This window comes from Mandrillus leucophaeus, unplaced genomic scaffold (assembly GCF_000951045.1).
Source record: "Mandrillus leucophaeus isolate KB7577 unplaced genomic scaffold, Mleu.le_1.0 Scaffold258, whole genome shotgun sequence".
NCBI lineage: Eukaryota > Metazoa > Chordata > Mammalia > Primates > Cercopithecidae > Mandrillus > Mandrillus leucophaeus.
In genome coordinates, this window is record NW_012102676.1 from 1,505,056 (window position 1) to 1,520,107 (window position 15,052).

Below are 15,052 nucleotides of genomic sequence, written 5' to 3' on the forward strand. Positions count from 1 at the left end.
ATCTTACATGTGTATGTTCCATGGAGTCTGATGACTCCTTAAATATCCCTAAAGGGAATCCATGAAAAATTAACAACTCAAATCATAGTTAAGGGTGAAGACTGGATACTATACCTGTAAATTCAGGAACAAAGCAAAGTGGCCAAAGTGGTACACTCTTTATTATTTCTATTCAACATTTTACTGGAGATTCCAGCCTGTGTAATCAGGTTGAAAAAGAAAGAAAAGACAATCATTTATGTAAAACATTCTAAAAAATCTACAGAGAAACTATCAGAATTAGTAAATGAGTTTAACAAGGTTTCAGGATACAAGATCAATTTAAAAATTAAATATATTTCTATTATACTAGCTGTGAACAATTAGAAAATGAACTTATAAAATAATACTATTTACTATAATATAAAAATATAAACTGCTTAGGGATAAATTTGACAGAGAGGTGTAAGTTCTAGACAGTGGAAACCACAAAAGATACCTAGCATAAATTAAAGATTGAATATGTGGAGAAATATGGTGCATTCATAGTGTGATGACTCAATATTGTTAAAACATCAATTCCCTGCAAATTCATTCAATACGAGCCCAGTCAAAATCTCAGTAGACTTTGCTGTAGAAATTGTTTGTTTTAAAATTTATATGGAAATACAAAGAACTTGGAATAATGAAAACATCATTGAAAAAGAAAAATAATTTTGAAGGACTTTTCACTATCTGATTTCAATACTTATTATACAAGTTTAGTAATCAAGAAAGTGGGTGCCGCTGTAATCATAGGAAAACAGATCAATGGATATATTAAATATCAATTCACACATTTATGGTCAATCAATTTTTGCCAAAGGTACCCAGGAATTTCAATTGGGAAGGATAAGCGTTTCAATATATACTATTGGAACAATTTTATAGCCATATGCAAAAAAGAAGCCTTATTTTATGTCATACGTAAAAATAATTCAAAATGGATCAAAAACCTAAAACTATAAAAGTTTTGGGAGATGGAAAGAAAATCTTAGTCGCCTTGAGTTTGACAAATATTTTTAAAACTATAACACAAAAAGCAAGAACAAAATCAGTACATTTGACATTATCAACATTAAAATTGTTAGGTTTTCAAAAGGCACTGTTATAAAAACAAAAGGCAAGCAAAAAACTGAGAAAAAAATATTTGCAGGACATGTATCTGAGAAAGAACTTGTGTTTAGAATATATAAAGAATTCTTCTAACTCAATAATAAGAAAATAAACATAATAATTTAAAAATGGGCAAAAGATTTGAACAGACACTCTTGTTTTGATTTTTAGCTTTTCATGTGGGTAAGCCCTGAATAACCTACATTTCTTTAAGCTATCAGCACCAATCACAGTTAATAAATATATTTTGAACATGTCCAAACTGACAGGGAATGACTTAAATAAAAATCTGCTTCCATAAAATTTATACTTTTCTCTACAATATTTATTGGAGTTATCAATGGAATAAACTAATATGGATGTTCAGACTACTGAACATACTAGTTCACCAATGCTATACCTTTGTTTCTGTTAGATTTTGATGCCTTTTTGCTTTGATAGTCTAGACATAGCCTGTGTTTCTTAGACATGTTTATAAATACATTGGAAAGGTGGTCTAAATAAAGGCATTTCTGAAATACAAAGCATCTTTTTGTTATACAGGGTTGTTATTAAGAAAAGATTCCAAAATAAGGCTTCTGGCAATGAATCATAGATTCTGACTGATGTTTTCTACAGATGAGAGTTCAGCTCCACCTTTCTCAAAAATGTAAGTTTTAGGAGAGGCCTTTCTTTCAAAGCCCTTGGGAAATAAATTGTAGTGTAGACTGTGCTTCTTAAAACCACTCCTACCATTGTTTGAAATCCAATGGCAAAGGTCTTCTCTGGTAAATAAATGATTTTGAAATTTTAAAGCTTTCAACATATTTTGCTCCTAGATTTGAAGCTGCAGCCTTGCAATAGAATCTAAAAAATAAAAGAAGGGGGAAACATGAAGGAAGCTAATTTTCCCTCATGAATGTGAAATTAAGTGTGAAAGTAAAAGTTCTTTGTGTCCTAAAATATGAAAGAGACTTAGCAAATTACATTATCCAGAGCTTTTTTTCATACATAAGGAAACTGAGTCCCAGAGCAGGGTGGTGCTGGAGCCAGGAGCAGAAACCTTAAGCCAGGATTCTACTTCTAATTCAGTGGTTTTTTCCCATTACACCTTCTAAATGACAGGAGGAAATAATCTCTGACAACATAATTAAGACCACTTAAAGAGGTCAGATAAATTGCCCAAGGTCACGTAGCCAGTAAGTGGTAATGCTGGTACAAGAATCTAGATATGTGAGACCCCGATGCCCATGATTTATGCTATGCCATCATATTTTTAATATATTCTTGTAAAATCAATTGAATATATTTGTATTAAAATATATTTGAGTTTCATGAAAGCAGCTTTCTGGTTTTGTTCATCAATATGTTCTTTAACATATTATAAATACACAATAAATATTGAATATTCATTCATAAGTTTATACATATTAATTGATTTTAATATGCATAATGTTTACACTGAATACTTACCAACTATTCACCTAGAAGGCAATGGGCATGTGTATTGGCTGCAATTCTTTAGCAGCAATAATTTACCTCCACTGAAACTGTCTTAGAAATATATTCTTCATGACCCCAGATACACAGAAGCGGTGGAGAAAAGTTTCTAGCTGATCTGCTTTACTAATGTGGAAAAAAAATGAAAAAGAAAAGAAAGGTGTAGATTTTTATTAATATCTGTCTGCAGGCATACTCAACTCTACTGATTTCTAGAGGAATTTCTAGAGGAATTGGGCTGACAGAAAGGTGAGAAAAGAGTGAAGAATTTCCTTTGTATAAGTCAGTTTATCTTGAGTCCCATGACAGTGTAGGATTTGTTCCTTGAGCATCTCTCTCCAGCTATACTTTCTCACTTTCTATTTCGTTTCCAACTCCTCAATCTTTATCTTTAAAAACATAGTCACTGAAATCTCATTCTTGCCTTTAAATCTAGTCTTAAATTCCCAGCACAATTTCTATTATATTTACAATCAATATGAAATTATGAAACAATATTTTGTTGGGAGATAACATATTATGTTTGTTTATACATGCCTCTCATGAATATGTTGAAAGTTGACTGTGCCTTAAAAATAGAACATATGAAGAAATGTATACAACATAGGACTTCTGGCAAGCATAATCTCATTTCATTTATTCTTTGTAAATACTTCAATTATGTCTGCTAAATATTTTTAAAATCACTTTCAACATACTGCAGTGATTAAGAACAGACAGTACAAAGTTGACATCTTTTGCATGATCCTAAAGTCTAGAAGGTGTGTGCTGTGAGTTTGTTGTACTTCTATGTGCCGTTAGATAGATTAAGTCTATTTCTCCATGTAGCTCTTACTTAATGAACAATCCTAAACTAAATTACTCCAAGGTTGCTTCAATGTACTCTAAAGTATTCTGAGTACATTTATTTAAAATATAGTTTAAAATACATTTGAACAGAGAAATACATTTAATTAACACATTAATAAAGAATAACTTCTGCATTCAAATTTAGTAAAATTTGGGAGCTCATATAAAATGAAAAGAAAAAGATATATACTTCAATAACAAGGAAAACAAGAGTGCAACTTGACATTAGAAGACATATAAATGGCCAGCAAACACATAAAAAGATGTTCAACTTCATTAATTTAATAAAATAATGTTATACTCTTTACCTAGCTATTTAAATAAAAAGATTCAACAATGTTCAGTGTGGACAAAGATGGGGTAAAATGTATAGTCATAAATATAAATATTTGGTGTGAGTAGATATGGGTTTTGGAGAGTAACCTGGGAATATGTATATACTTTTAAGATTGTCCTCTCTTTCCCCCAGAAATCGAAAATCTAAGAATCTATTCTTCAGTTACATTAGTCTAACCTCTACAGCAGATACACTTGCAGTCAGGGACACTTATGCATAAACGATATTCATTATAAATGTTATTTGCAGGCTCAATATCAATAAAAAATAAAATGAGATAACGAATTATAGTACCTATATTTAAAAATTACTAGGAAACTATTAAAAATAATGAGGTGCTAACCTAAAATGGTACATATGATAATTGAGTAAGTGGATAAAAATTTAAAAAACAAACCAATATTTGTAGCGTGATTCCAATTTTGGAAAACAAAGAAAATAATACATGTAATAAATAGATCAGAGTGCACATGTGTATTAATATATATGCAAATGTATAATAAATACATCTGATCTATTAAATAACATCAAGGCATAATGAATATACAGGGGAATTAAAGAAAATAAGTATGTGGACTATGGCCCAAGTACAATCCTCCCACTGGAAATGGCTGATCTTCGGAAACTTGGTAGACATCTATGCTGATGTTCCTTTGAGAATCAAGGTTATCTAAAGACAGTTATCAAGCTGACATACTGGAAGGTAAACAATATGACACTACAAGAATTGTGTGTATCAGTCAGTAAGTCAAAATCCAAGTATGTATAAAGTTGGCACCAAAGAGCTACTACTAGTTAGAATCTCCAACCACTGGGTTAAGCTACTGGTCTCCATAACTGTAGATCTTTCTGAAATACAAGACAGGGTGTCGGCATATAAAATAGTGTACTATCCAGCTAATGAAGAATGGATATGAGATGAGAAGACACAGTTCCAAAGAACAAGACAAAGACAACAATAAGATGAGCTAAAAGAATAATTTGAGGTTAAGACGCTGACCTACACACTCAGAAAGCCTGACTAGAACAGAACAGGAAGATAATTCACTTGAATAAGAAAAGATCTATCTCACATCTTTGTTGGCAGCTTGATTACACCACCAGCGAAATATATTTTTTTTCTCATCAAAAAACAGACACTTTATAATTTTACTTTTGCTCCCAATGGCATCATTATTTTTTCAGTCCACCAGACTCAAAATTTAAAATTATCTGTAACAAATTTTCTTCTTTATAACCCCAAACTGGACATTTTCATTTTATTTTAATTACTAAAATAGTCTTATGATGTATCTTCCTTTTTCTGGTCGACCTTCTGCAGAAGTGTCAAGATAATCTTTTTCAAAGTAAATCTTTCTTACAAAGTCCTAATTCTTCCCAAGAGCACCAGCTGGGATGAAATGATGTGTCTCAGACAGTCACACTCCCAGACTCTCCTTTCTCAGATGGTTTGCATTGCCACTAGCTTGGATAATTTTCCATTTCTTCATCTCCAGAAATTGAGGAAAGTTTCCCTCTAAGTATATTAAAGCAGAATGCTTAAGATCACGGACGCTAAAACAATACTCAGTTGATTTTGCAATTTGAATCCACCATATTACAGCTGTATAACTTTGGACTGTGATTTAACCACTCTATGTCTAGGTTTCCTTATTCATAAAATAGACATAACATTTCTAAATTCGTAAAACTGTTGTTAGAATTCAATGTTATCATCCATGTAAAGTTTATTGCTTTACAATAAACTTGGTATTGTATTGGCATTGGTATAGTGTCTGGCCCATAATATTTACAATGGTTATCATTATAATCATTCCTAGGCATGTCAGCATTTGTCTTTCATTTTTAACACATTTCTTACCAGTGTATGTATAGGGCCTTTTACAAATATACAAAATATTTTTGTTTATTTAAATAATATTACAGTGTAAATTATATAAGAAGAAATCACTTACTGATATGAAGTAACAGAGAATTTAACTTTCAAGTTCTTTCCTCATCCTTTGAGTTCTCTTTGTTTTTCCTCCATCACACAAGCCCGTAGGTCTTTCCACAGTCTGTTGTTTTAGGTGAAAAGCCTCCTCTGGAAATTTGTCAATCCAAAGCTAAATGGTTTCTTTGAATCACTTTAAACAAAAAAATTCAAAGTGAAGACTAATCTAAATATGTATGTTACGGAACACTTTACTATTCTTCCTGGTTAAGGGCAGTGTTATTTTAATGAACATAAATTAGCTAAGAAAAAATAAATGTATCCGAGGAATACAAGGGAATCTCACCAAGTGACTGAAAGAAAGAGTAGCCAGGACTCCCAGGAACTAAAAGTAGCTAGTCTCCTTTCTCTATCTGCCACTCATTCCAAGGCATGCTCATTAAGCCAAATACTCAGTACATTTTATCTGTTAGAACACACATTAGAACCAGATTTCCCTGTTTAATTATTAACTTAAACATATATGAAATTGGCCACCGGCCTTAGAATATGTAACCTTAGGGTGTCCATATTTGTGAATACCTCAGAATATCTCTGGCACTATTAGTATGAATCGCTGGAAAAAAATCAGATTTGTCACTGGACAACCAAGTTTATTGGTTTATATACTGGACAACCAAGTATATAACAAATAACCAAATGCTTATTCTTATCTAATCAGCAATGGCCAGAGGTATAGGGCTCCCTAGATAACGTTGCTCTGTAAGCTGATACTCTGGAACAGACGAACTCTGAAAAAGAAGCATAGAAAATGTAAATGAATTGACTAGCACATTAGCAACATGTTCTTTCCTTAACCGCCCCCCAAAACTCAAATTAATATCTCAAGAGAACCATCAATCTCTCCATAAATAACAGTAACTGATTAGGTAGTCATAAGGTGTCAGAGTGCTATTCACTCTTCTATTGTTATGCCAAGAACAGCTCATTGTTCACTTTTCGTTAGTCTTCTATTGTGTTACTATCAACAGCTTAACAACTTTATTAGAAATTATAATAACACTGATCTACTACCTATTCAGATTACATATTCAATTCAAGGGAAGAATAAGTGTAGAGGAATGGCAATTTGATAAGAAAATACTCAGAATTAAAGAGAAATTGGGAAAATGGTTCTTTGTTCTGTAATCAACTTCTGTCACCACTTGCCTCACCCTTCTGGGAGAGGGAGGGGCTTTCCAAAGCCAAGTCCGAATAGGGTTTCAGTACAATTTTTCCAAGACAAAGTCAGACATTGACGGTATCAAATCCAATGATACCTTCCTTTTTATTGGTGCTTATAGGAGTCTTTGACCAGCCACATATCCAAACTAACATACAAGGAAAGAACAATCATTTCATCATTCATTCCACATTTGAATAGAATGTATACATTGAACATGCAGCATCCTCTGCCCTGGCAGCTGTGGACGGAAGCGATATACAAATTAAATGGAAGGCCAAGCCATTTCATTATTCCTCCTGAAAAAGTCAAGCATGGAGATGGCCAGGTCTAGCCACACATTAGAATCAGATGAGAGTTTTTATAGCCTACTGTTGCCCAGGATCTACCCCCAACCAATTTAATCAGAATCATTGGTTGTGGGTCCACACATTGGTATTTTTTTCAAAAGTTACCTTGGAGATTCTAATCTGTAGCCAGGTTTGAGAAGCATAGGCTAGCCCTTGGGGAAATAATAGTTATTAAGAACACATGGGAAGCAGATTTCAGCCAGCTGGCTGTACTTCTCCAAACTTAAAAAAGAAAAATGAAAAAGAAAAAAAACACAACTGGAGGAAGTCAGGAAAATCCTAAGTGTTGAAGAAACCATGGAAAAGAGAGCTAAGTGTGCAAGCTTCTTGCTTCATAGACGGGCTGCCACTTGCAGTTTCTAAAGTTGTACTCCCCACCTCAGGCATGGGGGCAGAGGACACTAAATTCAAATTGATCACACACTTTGTTTAAACACAAAGGACAAACATGGAATATTATTCTTACTGGAACATTGTACATAGCTAAGATTTAGTCCTAAATTAATGCTATTGAGACTGACATTTTTCAGGAGCTGTTCTCGAGCTATAAGGGGAAGGAGCCCTGAATGGTAATTGTCACCTGGTGTCATGGTGCCATTCCTTCAAAAACTGGCCTCAGATAAGTCTTTTAATCAAACTACTTCTCAATTTCTTTGTTTCTAAAGTTACTGAGTTGATCTGACTGTCTACTCAAACATACCTTCATTTATTCAATGAACTGATAGTGAGAACTATCTCTTATCAGGCCTTGTCTTCAGCGCTTTCCTTCTAAATGGATCGCATGTGCTTTCTGCCCATAAATGTCTTACAGTCTATTGAATTTCAAGTACGGGGTTACGGTACAATGTGAGTTAGACATGTGGGGAGTTAAAGAGAAGGGTTCAAGAGGTCAGGAAAGATTTCTCTGTGGGGTTTTATTTTAGTAGGTATTAAAACACAAATGAAGATGTCCTAAACATGTGAGATTGGTGGGTAGGAGTGGGGAACGGGAAAGTGAAAGCGCAAAGCCTTTAAAAGAACTGTCGTGAATCTAGTGTGACTAGATTTCAGGTTGGAGATGGAGAAGTGGAGGGATGAAGTGCCATCATAAAGGAACATTGTGGAAGGCCTGTGTATATTTTTATGCACTGATGATAGGATAAGGAGATTAGAAAAATCAATCTACTGTGCAAAGGGAGAAGAATGGTGACACTGAAATTAGAGATTAAGTTAGGGAGTAAAGTAATAGCCCAGAGGAGAAATTATGATGGCCTAAATAAGAGCCTTTGGGGGCATACTATTCTATGTTAGAGAGCAAGAATGAGTGAAAAAATGAACTCACAACCTCTAAAAATGAATACCTTTGAAGTGTTTTTAAATGTATAATAAATGCTATTTTCATAGTAATTCTACTTACAAAGAAATATGTAAGTATTTAAAACTTTGAGGCCAAGTTTTCATTGTCTTTCATTAACCACCAGTAACAAGATTATATTAATATGAGAATGACTAAACCTATAGGGATATTCACTTAGAGTACTGTGTTCGAAGATACCCACAGATTTCTACACAGTTCTATACATCTTTACTTATCTCATCTCTAATATAGCCCTGGGGATTTTCAGAAAAGAGCATGTAATGTCAACTTTGTACTTAAACTGTAAGCATCAAACCCTTGGGAACTATCAAGTTATCAGTCTTTACTACTGAAAACATAACAGGATTTAAGTAGAGCTACTCTAAATGGTTCAGATTACATTTAGGTAATATTTTGAATGAGATGAAGACAGAGAGATTTTCACCCAAGTGACTAGTTTAAATTGCCTACATTTGTGTACCAGATTTGTGTGTGTGTGTGAAGTCAACTAAGGGTATAAAAATTTTCTTTCCAAAAAAGAAAATGGTCTCTATGTTGCTGATATCCAAACAAGTACAAACTAAATATTCTTTCTCCCTAAAAGAAAAAAAAAAGAGGAATATAATTTGTGGTTCTTTAAAATACTTCCTAAAGTTTTAAAAGAAGAAATTGACCAAATAGAGCTTTATGATTTAACAAATATTATTTTTGTTTCATTTGTAATCTATAATGGAGGTTACATGTAAAAAAACCTCGAGGCACACAAATAATGTTTACATATTTTTACTATTTATGCTTATAAACAATTCTTTTTTTTGAATCATTAGAGTAGATCCAAATGCCACAGCCAATTAAGTTACCCATAGAAGCATTTGTGCTTCATCTTGGAAACATGCTTGCTCCTCAGCCTCACCATTTGCGCTGATTCTCAAGTTTGCGTGGTCTCTCCTGCTTTTCCAGTTGGGTGGTAGACATCTTTGGCTCCAAAAGGACATTTATTTCAAAATGCTGAAATAATTTTTCTGCTTCTGTCAGAAGAGGAGGAGGAAGAGGAAGAAGAAGAGAGAAGGAAATGAGTGAGCGTGGAGCCAACTGACTGTTGGTTTTGGACAGAGAAGCTTACACCACATACTCATGAGAGACTGTAATGTCTTTTAACTAAAGCAGGGCTGCAAGGTAAAACAGAATGTTGCGTTTTCCATTCCACAGACTCCAAACCAAACGACTACACCAAAACATCTTGTGATGATGCTTTAATGATTTAGTAATGTGTCATTTCAATCATTTCCATTTCTGCAAGAGAAAAATAAAGACTAACCCTCTAGACTTTTAAATTTCAAGCTCAAATCGGTGCTAGGATAAAAGAAGTTTTCTGGACCTTAGGATACCATGAGAAAGTCAGTGAAACAGGAAGTCATAAAATTATCCACTGCATGAGATAGCAACACAGTTAGAAGGGCGTAGACAAATTATGGGCATTATATTTTCCTGGAGAAAATATTTGTAGTGATGAAAAGAAAATGAACTTTGAGATAGTAATTAGCTTAGGAAGCTGTAGTTTTTTCTATGCCACATAAAAATAATGATTCAAGGACTATGGGATTATATTATTTTGGTTCAGTAGAAATCCTCTATATAATTTATTATGAGGACATAATAAAAGTATAAAATGATGAATCCAAAATAAAATGTTTCACATATTAAACACAATTATATATTGTTTCAGAAATTGTTTTGATTATTTACAATCAGAAGCTTTGTTTTAGAACTCGGTTTTCCCTTGCAGTTTGAACTGTGACTGGTAGATGGCGCTGTCAGGGTGTGATTCATTGTTACATATTAAAACATTCCTTTCTCTTTTCTTAGAAATTCAAAAACCAGTTTCATATTTGCAGTCTGCTGGGGAATGTTCTTAGCTAGAAAACATACCGAGAATTATTTTCTAGAAAATTCTCAGAAACGTCAATATATTTTGTAAATTACTTTTGGTTGTTTATTGTTCTAGATAATTAAGTTGTCTATTTCTGTTCCTGACAGACTCTCACTTCTCCAACACTTAAGCATATTTTCCAATTATCCTTTTTTTTAACTTTTTATTTTTCCTCACATTTAGGTCTTTGTGATGAATCAGAAAGATCTTGGAAGCAGAGGTTCTTTAGGGAACAAGACCCTTCGAGTCTGTAGCTATAAACTTATTCTTTTCTAGTGTAACTTTTCCATTCCAGAATGTCTAAACCTTGATTGAAAATCGTGCAGTGCTAAAAAAAATGATAATAAATTGTGCGGCAGAGCATTTCTTTTTCTCATCTTAAATGGTGACATCGATTTTGTTCACTTGCTTGAGAGGTTAATGAATGATTTCAAAACATAGTAAAAAAGATTCTGAAGTTCCTAGGAAAATCAGGTAATTCAGAAGAAAAAAAAAAAAAAACCCAGGAACAAAACAAGGAAATGTATCTTTCAGGTTCAATTTCCTTAGTGTTGTAGTGGTGGAGTCAGCCATTTTTATGGTTCAGTCAACACAAGTTCAAAACATCTGACCACTGGAAAAATAGGGATTTTCCACATCTACATATTATGGGTCATATCTTGAATAACAACAACAACAACAACAATACACTTCTTAGACGTTTGTTCCTAGATCTACTCTGTTATGAATAATTGAAAGTTACATGGAGGAGTTATGCCCTGCTGTTTTATATTCTAAATGTAAACTATAGAAGTTTTAAAAATGTACAAATACAATATTTTGCAAAATGATTTGGTTCAGTGGATTAAAAAAATTGACAGTGTTTCTCATGCCCATTTTCCGGTGGTTATAGCTGAAAAGTTCCATAAAGGCCATCTAAAATGTTTAGTTTTTAGATTGACATTTTATGTTAAAAGTAAATAAGGGATATTCTTAAAGGTAATATCTATGTCTTCTCTTTTCTCTATAAAGCTCACATGGTATTTAATGCAGGCCATGCATAAATCTATAATATTATAAAACAAAAATAACTGAATATTGTTACTTTTACTTTAAAGTTCAGTACTATGAACACTATATTTTTTCCTTGCTAAAATAAAGAGAAAAGGTAGAAGCATTCAAAAAATTATATTGTCTAAATTAAGTATATCATTAGAATATTCTCTTTACCTGCAGAAGTTACTTTTCTTTCCCACTCAAAATACATTGTATTATCTGGATGTGTGCTTAGTCAAATATATCATCTTTAGCATCTGCTATGTTGACAGAAATGTTTTACAGTGTGAAATGGTGGTTCATATTTATTGCTGAGAATTGTATAGAAGTTAAATTCCCTTAGGGAGGCAAGAATTTGGGAACCCAAATATATATCCCCTTGCATCAGAACGCAACTGTGGGAAAAGAATGAGACAGTCTATGCTGCTTTGTTTACAGAGAGCCGTAATCTTTTGACCAGATTTTAAATCAAGTCAATGACTTTCAGTTACCCATTATGTTTCTTTTTCTTCTTTTTCTATTGTAATATCATTTTTTATTTTCGTGAGGAGGGGAGATGATCAAAATTATTTCAAGACTGTTTGAACATTTGTCATCTTGATATAATGGCAATTGTAAATCATGCACGTAGAGAACATTCGTATCTGTATCAATCTCAATATCAAAACCCGAAAGAGCTTTTCTCCTTCAATCATAATAATAAGCATTTTACAAACACTCTGATTTGGTCTGTTTACCGTTATTTGTCTTTATAAAAGGAGACTTACTGTTTGGAATATTATTTGACTAAAATAAGAGTCTTTTATGTTCTAATTAGTTCAAGAAAATCTTTTTTATGGTTTACTGTATCAAGTATAATATTGAAAATATTAATATTACATCGTTAAGGGGTAATGGGAAATGCCCAAATATCTTTGAATCAAACTTTCTTACACTAAAATATTGTATTTAAAATATTCCAAATTTAAAATCAAAACAAATAATTAGATATGACAAGAAGTCAGAGATTCAGCTTAGTGATTCTAACTGCCCACTGGTATTTCTTCAACTTATCAATATTATTTTGCCTCAATCCATTCCTTTTTTTCTTAAAATAAACTCAAATTTTATGAGTTATATAAATTAAAATACATATCTACAAATGGTCAATATTACATTATTATATTTCTGTGACAATGTAGAGAGATTTAAATTACATGGGATAGGAATTATAGATGTGAAAATTTACTTTATATATAATAATAACATTACAATAAGACAATAACAACATTTCTTAGTACATGAAGCTGGACTCAGAAGTAAATTTTGTTGTAGTGTTTTTCAAATGCAGGCTTGCTTTCTTCAAGTTAAGGAGGCATAGCGTGAATTTAAAATAAATGTTCTAGAAACTGAACGAGAAAAAGTACTCTCCAGATTATATAATTTTCTGTTTATTATATCTATGGCAGAAGATAGCACATCCAATTGAAGAAGTCATATTAAATCAATAGTGGTGATTACAATAATTGAAATTCATTCTTTGCCCTCTGCTGGAAGAGAATATTAAGCCTTTATATATCTTGAAAAAATTATAATTTGAATACACATTTTAATGCCACTCATGCTCAGATAATCACTAATTGTAAAAACCTATGTCTTGCTACTCTCTGCTTGAAAATTGGAATACATCCTCATAGTGCTTAATAAATACTTGTTGAGCAGACAATATCAATGTTGTCACTGGTGGTTGTATTTCCGACCTGAGCCACAGTGTTCTGTTTAAGCTATGGATCGTGCATAAAGAATAACTCTGGCCTAGCATTGCCAAAAAATTATTAAACGTAAGACAAATTCAGACAAAATCCCAAATTCAGATGACACCTTCACACTTCAGCCATGACTCTGGACTGAGAAAACTCTGCCCGGTTGCAGTACTTGGTATTGTATGAGCTCTGAGCTACTGTTGGGAGTTCCATGTCTGGACAAGTGGTCTTGGTGGCCAGGAGAAAAAAAAAATGCAGATTGAAAAAAAAAGTCCTGTTAAGAGCACACTTCTCTGTCCTGGAATCGCCTATCACAGTTGTGTTTCTCCCAAGTCTGAATTTGGCTGCATAAGTACCTTCTTCTGGCTGTGCCTGCTCCCGTAAAACTCTGATATTCTCTCTTTCCTGCTATGAACAGAAAATGAAGCAACAGTTTCCTTCCATCTCTTCTTTTCCTGAAGGGAGAATGCAGAAACCCACTCAAGTTTTAAGGAATCTTCATAGACATTAACAAATAGAAAGAAAAGCTGTGAAGAGGGCTCCATTTTTATCTTTCTCTGTTTTTCCCCTTTTCCCCCTTTGCCTTCTCCTTTGATAATCTACAGACGCAAAAGCACACAGGAATAATAATTCTGAGACATGCAGAAACTTGCAGTTCAGTTCCTGTGAGGAATCCTATATACTGAAACGCACTCAGCCAGCAGCAAGTCTCTGATCATTTCCTTTTATATCTAGGAGCATCACGCTGAAGGAAGAATGATAGACTGAGATACATATTCTCAGGGGAGGTGGGAGGCAGGAGTGTGATCTCTTCACCTTTGTCATGCCCTTTCTCTCTCACTATCTGTCCAGACACAGTAAATCCTGCCCTTGACCAGAATTAAGATGAAGTAAGAAATGTGGCCATCCCAGAAATTAGATGAAGTGAGAAAAGTAACCAGCCCAAAATTTAGATGACCTAAAAAAAAGATGACTAGGGCTAAAGGGAATGCAATGTAAATGTAGTGTGTGTGTGTGTGTGTGTGTGTGTGTGTGTGTGTAAGTGTAGATATTCTAGAAAACATCAGATTTTGAAGTAATGAGATAGAAAGCAATCAAATGTAATAGGGGGAAAAGGTCTGGAAATCCCCTGAAATATCATTTTGGAAGGGGGGAAGATTTTCCAAATTCTTAGGCTGAAAAAAAAAAAAAGCTAGTAATTCTTAGTGACATTTAGGTTTAGGAGACATCTTTAAATTAGATTGATGCAAACTGACAATGTGTCTCCACTTTTAATTGTGCATTGATTTCCTTCAAATAATTACCTTTATTGTTTGTTTGTTTTCAGACGCATTAGATACTCTGCCAGAATGGTCACCAAAAGTTTCAGAAGTGTGCTAGCTTCCAAGAATAACACAAAACTTGTAACACGACATGTCAACATAAAACAATGGATGTGCAAATTGGCTAAACCAGAATATATATAACAATAGCCAAACACTGTTCACTTGAAAAATTCATGATTTCTCCCATGTCATAAATTTGAGTTTTATTTCTAAAAAATTTTATTTCCATCTTTAGTTTTCCATACTTTCAGCTCTAACACTGCCCCCAATTCTAAACTGACTTCTGTAAAAGAAATTCGTTAAATGAATTCTTATAGTTAATCCCTGTAATATAGAATCCCATTCATGCACTGAAAGTGTGCGTTGTTTTTTTTTTTTTT